The sequence below is a fragment of the Mytilus californianus genome, unplaced genomic scaffold, assembly GCF_021869535.1.
Source record: "Mytilus californianus isolate M0D057914Y unplaced genomic scaffold, xbMytCali1.0.p SCAF_11, whole genome shotgun sequence".
Lineage (NCBI taxonomy): Eukaryota > Metazoa > Mollusca > Bivalvia > Mytilida > Mytilidae > Mytilus > Mytilus californianus.
In genome coordinates, this window is record NW_026262593.1 from 69,480,496 (window position 1) to 69,487,128 (window position 6,633).

Genomic DNA, 6,633 nt, shown 5'->3' on the forward strand with positions numbered 1-6,633 from the left:
CCTGATCTTTGGTGGACATTTGTGTCATTGGCAATCAAAGCACATATACTTATTTTGTTACTACTTCATGTATCTGTCAAACCTCTCTCCTGGATTTCACAAGGAAAACACAAAATATTACATAAAAAACATTTCCATTCTCACAGACAAAAGAAAATGTTTTTAGACTTCAAACCGAGCATACCTGTATAATTTTTTGTGTTAGATACCAAGATTTTAATGGAATCAATTATCATTTTACATGTGTAATTGAAGAACTAGGTTTCAAAAATGCGTGTAGAAAGGAAATTATAGATGGACGTTTTTGAATATAAAATGCTACAATTTACAACAACTGATTGTGTTTAGTTTGGACGGTCGGTGTACAAATTTCAGTCGTCAGACACAATGGATTTTGATATTTCTACACTAATTAAGTCATATATTTCTTTATTTTTTTTTTGTTTACTTTTACTTTTGCATTTTCTAAGTTTAGTACGTAGAAGAGTTTATAAAGATCTATGGATGTTAACAACCATATAAACTAAGTTTCAACCTATTTACTTTTCAAACAAGGATTGACTGTTTTATGATCTTCACATGAATGTCTAGATGGTTCCAAGAGGCATCCTAAATGACACAAATCATACTCATATTGTTATAAACAGATACTAAATAATGTTTTCCCCCTTTTGTGTTTTGATTTGGAATATCACAACTGTAGGCTTTTTGACATATATATGTATATATAAATGCCTAAGACTGTACCTTTATCACAGTAGCTATTATATTTGATATATTCACGCAATATTTCTCTATACATATTAGCTTCACCAGTCGCGTGCGTGCAGCCATCCAGGTGAAATCTGATGCCGGTTAGAAATTTTTGCAGCTTATCGTACATTACTTTAAATATATTTTTGCAGCTTATATTATTGTACTTTATGTTTAACAGATCAAAACATCTGACATTTCATCTACTGTCCGCTCGAACTGGTGTCTTATTGGAAATGACGCTTCCTTAAAAGAAATTTTGCTATCATCTCCTGTTATTGATTATCGCAGACTCAAAAATCTCAAAGATGTGCTAGTTACATCTTAAGTAAAAAAATAAAAAATAAACAAGAGACCTCGGGTGTTTGAAACATTTTTTGGGGGATTGTACAAGGTTTTTTTTATTTTCAAAAGAGTTAATGATTTAAGTCAACATATAGAACTATGTGATGCAGAACTTTAAACAACTGTCATACAAGTGGGAGGATTAACTAGCTATAAAATCAGGTTTAACCCACCATTTTCGTCGAAAAATGTCTGTACCAAGTCAGGAATATGACAGTTGTTTTCCATTCGTTCCGTTTTTTAAGTAATGTTTTTAATTTTAAAAAAATCAATGTGAGTACCGATAAAATATTTATCAACATGATCAATATATTTTACTACGGTGTTAAATAGATAACTTTAAGAATGAGTTTATTCAAAGGAACAATGATTTTACATGGATTATATCCAAGTTAATGTGCTCTATAAACAACATCACCGTAAAATTTAGGATGTGATATCCCGTTTCAATTCTTACAGTTAAAGCTTGATGATTATTTTTTTCTAATTTTCTCTATTTCGATATTTTTATTTTGAATTTCATTCATGGCAAATGCGAGCTTCACACATTGCGTAGATACACGTCTTTTGTGGCATACCATAGTTGATTATAAGATGCGTTTTATTTTTCTGTGTCGTATCTCATTTAGATATCCCTCGCTGTATCTCTGTTTTTATTAGATATTACAACGGATGTTTAACAAAAGGTAAGCGGGTGCATTTCTTCAAAAGAAAGATAAAAAAGTTAAGAGTATTAAGGGGTGGCGTTTATCTTCTAAACTTCATCGGTATTTGTTTGTTGACATGCAGTGTAGCATTTAAAAGAAGTATGCAGATTTATGTGTAAATGTAAGATTAGCATGCAATGTTATCTCTGTTTTGAGCAGGTTACATAATGAATAGAATGAAATCAGCAATACACCTAAAACTACGTTAATACATTATAAAGAGACTAGATTTCAGACTTTAATGTGGTCGAAGAATTGCCATTGGTTGAAGAGAAAAGTGGAGAGATGTGTATTGGTTAATGAAAGACCTGCACAGACACATTTTATTTGATGGAATATAATTTCATTAATAATGTAATTATTTTCCCTAGTGTCTTATTACATTTAAGTAAATTGCGTTTCTTTACAAGTGGTTAAATATTTAAAGATATGAAGTTTTTACTAAATGTTCTCTGTTTGTCAGCATTGTAAGATTTACTTCCATACAACATTGTTTACAGTGCAAAGATTTATAAATCCAATCAATTTGCTAAGTAAGTTAAAGCTTCACAGTGATATTAAGTTGAAGAACAGCAATCAAAGTTCGATTTGTAACATGAATTTTAAAATACATCACCTTCACATTCCTTCTTTTATTGTTACGACTCGGGTCTGTTCTAAAAATGTCGGTCTAATATTCTCGATATACAACAATCTTCACATTAAAGCTAAGTGAATTAGAACAGAGCTTGCTCATTAAATATTTGAATATGAAGGAAAATATTACAAGAACGAACGAAAGACATCGGATGATGAATACTCAGTTAACAAAGTTACCTGAATTTTGCAGTCGTTTCTGCAATTAAAATAGTTAATGTATTCAAAATAAAATTAAAAACGCCAGAATTTACCAAGTGGAGTAAACATGTTATGTACATGGTATGGGTTTTGCTCATTGGTGAAGGTTGTACATTGACTTATGATTGCTTACATCCACTTCATTTGAACTCTCGTGGATAATTGTCTTATTGGCAATCATATTTTTTGTTATATAGCTCTTCAACTGTTTTGGTTCTTATACATTCTCGGCTTTCAAATATTCGGCTTTGAGCGTTCCTGATGAAGGTAAATCCAGAAAAGCGCTTCGGACGCATGAAATTATTTAACGTGTTGCTTTCATTTTTTGCAACATCTCCTTATTTCTATACATGCTATCTTTTCGTAAGATCCTACTAAGATGAAAATAGTTTATTGTTATTATAAGTATACCATATGTACATTAATGATGACGCTTTACCTCGATCCATATGTTCCATTACATTACGAGTATGTTTACATGTAAAAAGGAGACAGACATAGTGACGACTCTCGCATCACCTGAGACTTTGTGAAGGCATTATGTGAATGCATTATGTGAAGGCATTATGTGAAGACATTATGCATTATGCATCAATTAAGTTAGAGTTCTTTGTTGGTAATTAGAAAAAACTTACTTTTTTGTTATCTTTTCTGAAATATGTTGCTCCGTCTGTGCTATATCCTTTGATATGACAAACTTTTAACCTTTTTACTGATATTGCAATTTGGCGGGAATCAAATAATTTTACCTGAGACATCATGACATATGTTTATCACAAAGAAAATTCAATTACATTATATAAAGATAATGAAATCTTCCATCATTTGAAGACCAATTTAGTAAAATCATTCGGTGGTGTTTGAACAAAAAAATCAATAAAATTGAGAATGGAAACGGGGAATGTGTCAAAGAGACAACAACCCGACCAAAGAGCAGAAAATAGTCCAAGGCCACCAATGGGGGTCTTCAACACAGCGAGAAAATCCCGCACCCGGAGGCAGGCTTCAGCTGTCCCCTAAACAGAAACGTGTACTAGTTCAGCGAAAATGGACGTTAAACACCGAAACATATAAATGAACCAAAATTTAAAAAAAAACATACAGGACTAACAAAGGCCAGAGGTTCCTCACTTGGGAAAGGCGCAAAAATGCGGCGGGATTGAACAATATAGAATAAACAAACACACAGCAATACGCACAGTAAAACTCAGTTTAAAAGAAGTCCGCCGTGTCCGATGTTAGAATATGTAACAGAAGAAACTAAGCAAAATGACATTGATACATAAATTGACAAAGGACTACTAGCAGTTACTGACATGCCAGCTCCAGACCTCAATTAAACTGATTGAAAGATTATGTCTTCATCATATGAAAATCAAGCACAATCCCTTCCGTTAGGGGTTTAGTATCATACCATCATAAAATATACGAGACGAACATAACCCGTATCGTGCCAACAACTGGTTTTAGAATAAATGTGTTTATTTCCGATGCAAAGACCCTATTAGTGAATCAATATAAATTCCAAAAAATGCCATCTTTAATGACCTGACAACAGTATCGTAACTATATCCCTTCTGAATAAGTCTGTTTAAAGGTTTGGTTAGCTTTTGAGGTGAATAACGACATTTTTGTGCTTTGTATAGAATATTACTTTAAAAGATTGGATGTGAAATACCTGAACGTATAAGATGTCTGTACGTTGATTTATATTTACCAATGATGTCCTTGTACCGATGATAAAATTTTGTAAATGTTTTGACAAGTTTGTGATATCGAAAACCTGGTGTAATAATTTTTCAGTAATACAGAGATTTCTTTCGTTAAAATCAAATACGTTATTAAATACACGAGCGAACTGAACAAGTTGAGATATATAAACACCATAAGATGGTGACAAGGGAACGGCACCATCTAAAAATGGATAATTAACAATAGGAAATGAAAAATTATCTCTTTTATCGTAAATTTTGATATTGAGCTTCCCGTTAAAGATATAGATCTCAAGATCCAGGAAAGGGCAGCGTTCATTGTTAGTATTAGCTATATTTGAAGCCAGTTCAGCAGGATAAATCTCTTAAGTGTACATGCTGATGTCGTCATTTTTGAGAGCCAATATATCATCCAAATATCTAAAAGTGTTATTAATTTTTGTATCAGATGTCGTTTCGATGGGTCCTTGCTGATTTTATAGTCATAAATTGTAACTCGTATCAATACAGAAACAGGTCCTCAATAAGTGGTGCACAGTTAGTCCCCATTGGAATTCCGATAACCTGACAATGTACGGAATCTCCATAGCGAACAAAAATGATATCTAGTAAAAATTCAAGTGCAGTTATCGTATCAAAGGTCTAATTGACATAATTCTTTTGTTTGTTATTACAAAAAAAGATGACCTAAAAGAGTTTGAACATATCTATTTGCATTCTGACTTTTTAAATGCCCATTTAATTAGGTGTGTGAATTTTTCCTTAATGAGATTATGAGGCAAAGTGGTATATAGGGTAGTTCCAACGAATTTTTGACACTCCAAAAGTAATTAATTTCACTATTTTCATAGGACTTATTTGAACAGTTTAGTAGTAGTGGAACAATGGATTTCATGTAATTTATTAACAGGTAAAGAACAGAGCTTGGTTTACAGATAATGTCTGCCGTTGTTTTTTTAAATAGTAATTAGGTCCGAAATATTTGTATTGTTTGTACGAAATTTCTCTGATTGCGATTTATTCAAAAATGAATACTATGAATAAATGACGATATCAAGTATACCATTTCTGAGCCATGCATTCATCCGAAGTTCCTTTTTCACTAGCTACAGTAGTAATATGTGGTCCATATCATATAAAAGTTGAGCGATTAGTCGCTTCAACGATGTCACAATCGAGAACAATATGACAGGATTGTGGCTACGACAAGTTGAAGGTATCCGTGATCTCCTTAAAGTGCAACCAAATCATGATGGCGACCGTAAAATATTCGAAGGAACGACTTTAACTTTCCCAATAGGAACCCTTAGTTCAATAGCTTCCTAGTCAGCTGCAAACTTCTGATTAGAAACACAAGCTCTATAATATCGTATCCACTGGTAGATATGCAATGTATGTAACATATTTAAAAGCTTCTGGAATGTTGTTACAGAGAAATAGGACTTTCATAATTGGAAAACTGGATTCATCTCTTCAGGTTTTCAGTTTAGTACTCAACATACCACCATTGTAAATTTCTAGATGTAAGTAAATACATGAGGCAGACTTAACTGTATCCGTGGTATCCTAAAGTTAGATTGGATAAATGCGGTCATAAGAGTCACCACACTTAAAAATTTTCAGTAAGAGGACTTGGAAATGAAGTTAAAGCATAAAGCTAGCTTCTTTCTATTCTTTTTCAGAAGTGCGCTTCATATGAATAAAGAAACAAAAAATGGCGACTGTCTTTTGAAAAACGAGTCCTCCAAACCTAACAAATGTGTTATCAATTACAAAAACAAGCATCTTGATGGTGTAAGTTTCAAGGAAGTTTTTGTTTGAATCAGAGTGGGTTTTTTTTACAAAGTATGATGTTTCCCTTTCAAGAACAAGATATGTGTATGTGTCATATGCCATGCTCTAAACTGGTGCTAGTCGAAACAAGTCTTGATAGATTTAATGCAAAATTTCGTAATACCAAATTTATTTTGCTGCCCCAGATTATCAACGATCTGCCTTCAACATAATTGATCAATACGATAAGATACAAAAAAAGACAACCACCGAGGGGGTTTCTGACTTTGAATAGGCATATTAACATGTGATTGGGATCAACTTGTGTTAACGGTTGATTACCCAACAATTGTCTCTTCCATATCGAAATGTAGATTGTCAGTTGATAATATCTTGTAATCTTAAGATCAATAGGCAAGCTTCTTGCTTTGCTTCAGTATAAACAATGTCATATAACAAAGAACATGCAAGTTAAGATGCATTATTGATTGCATATACTTCTAATG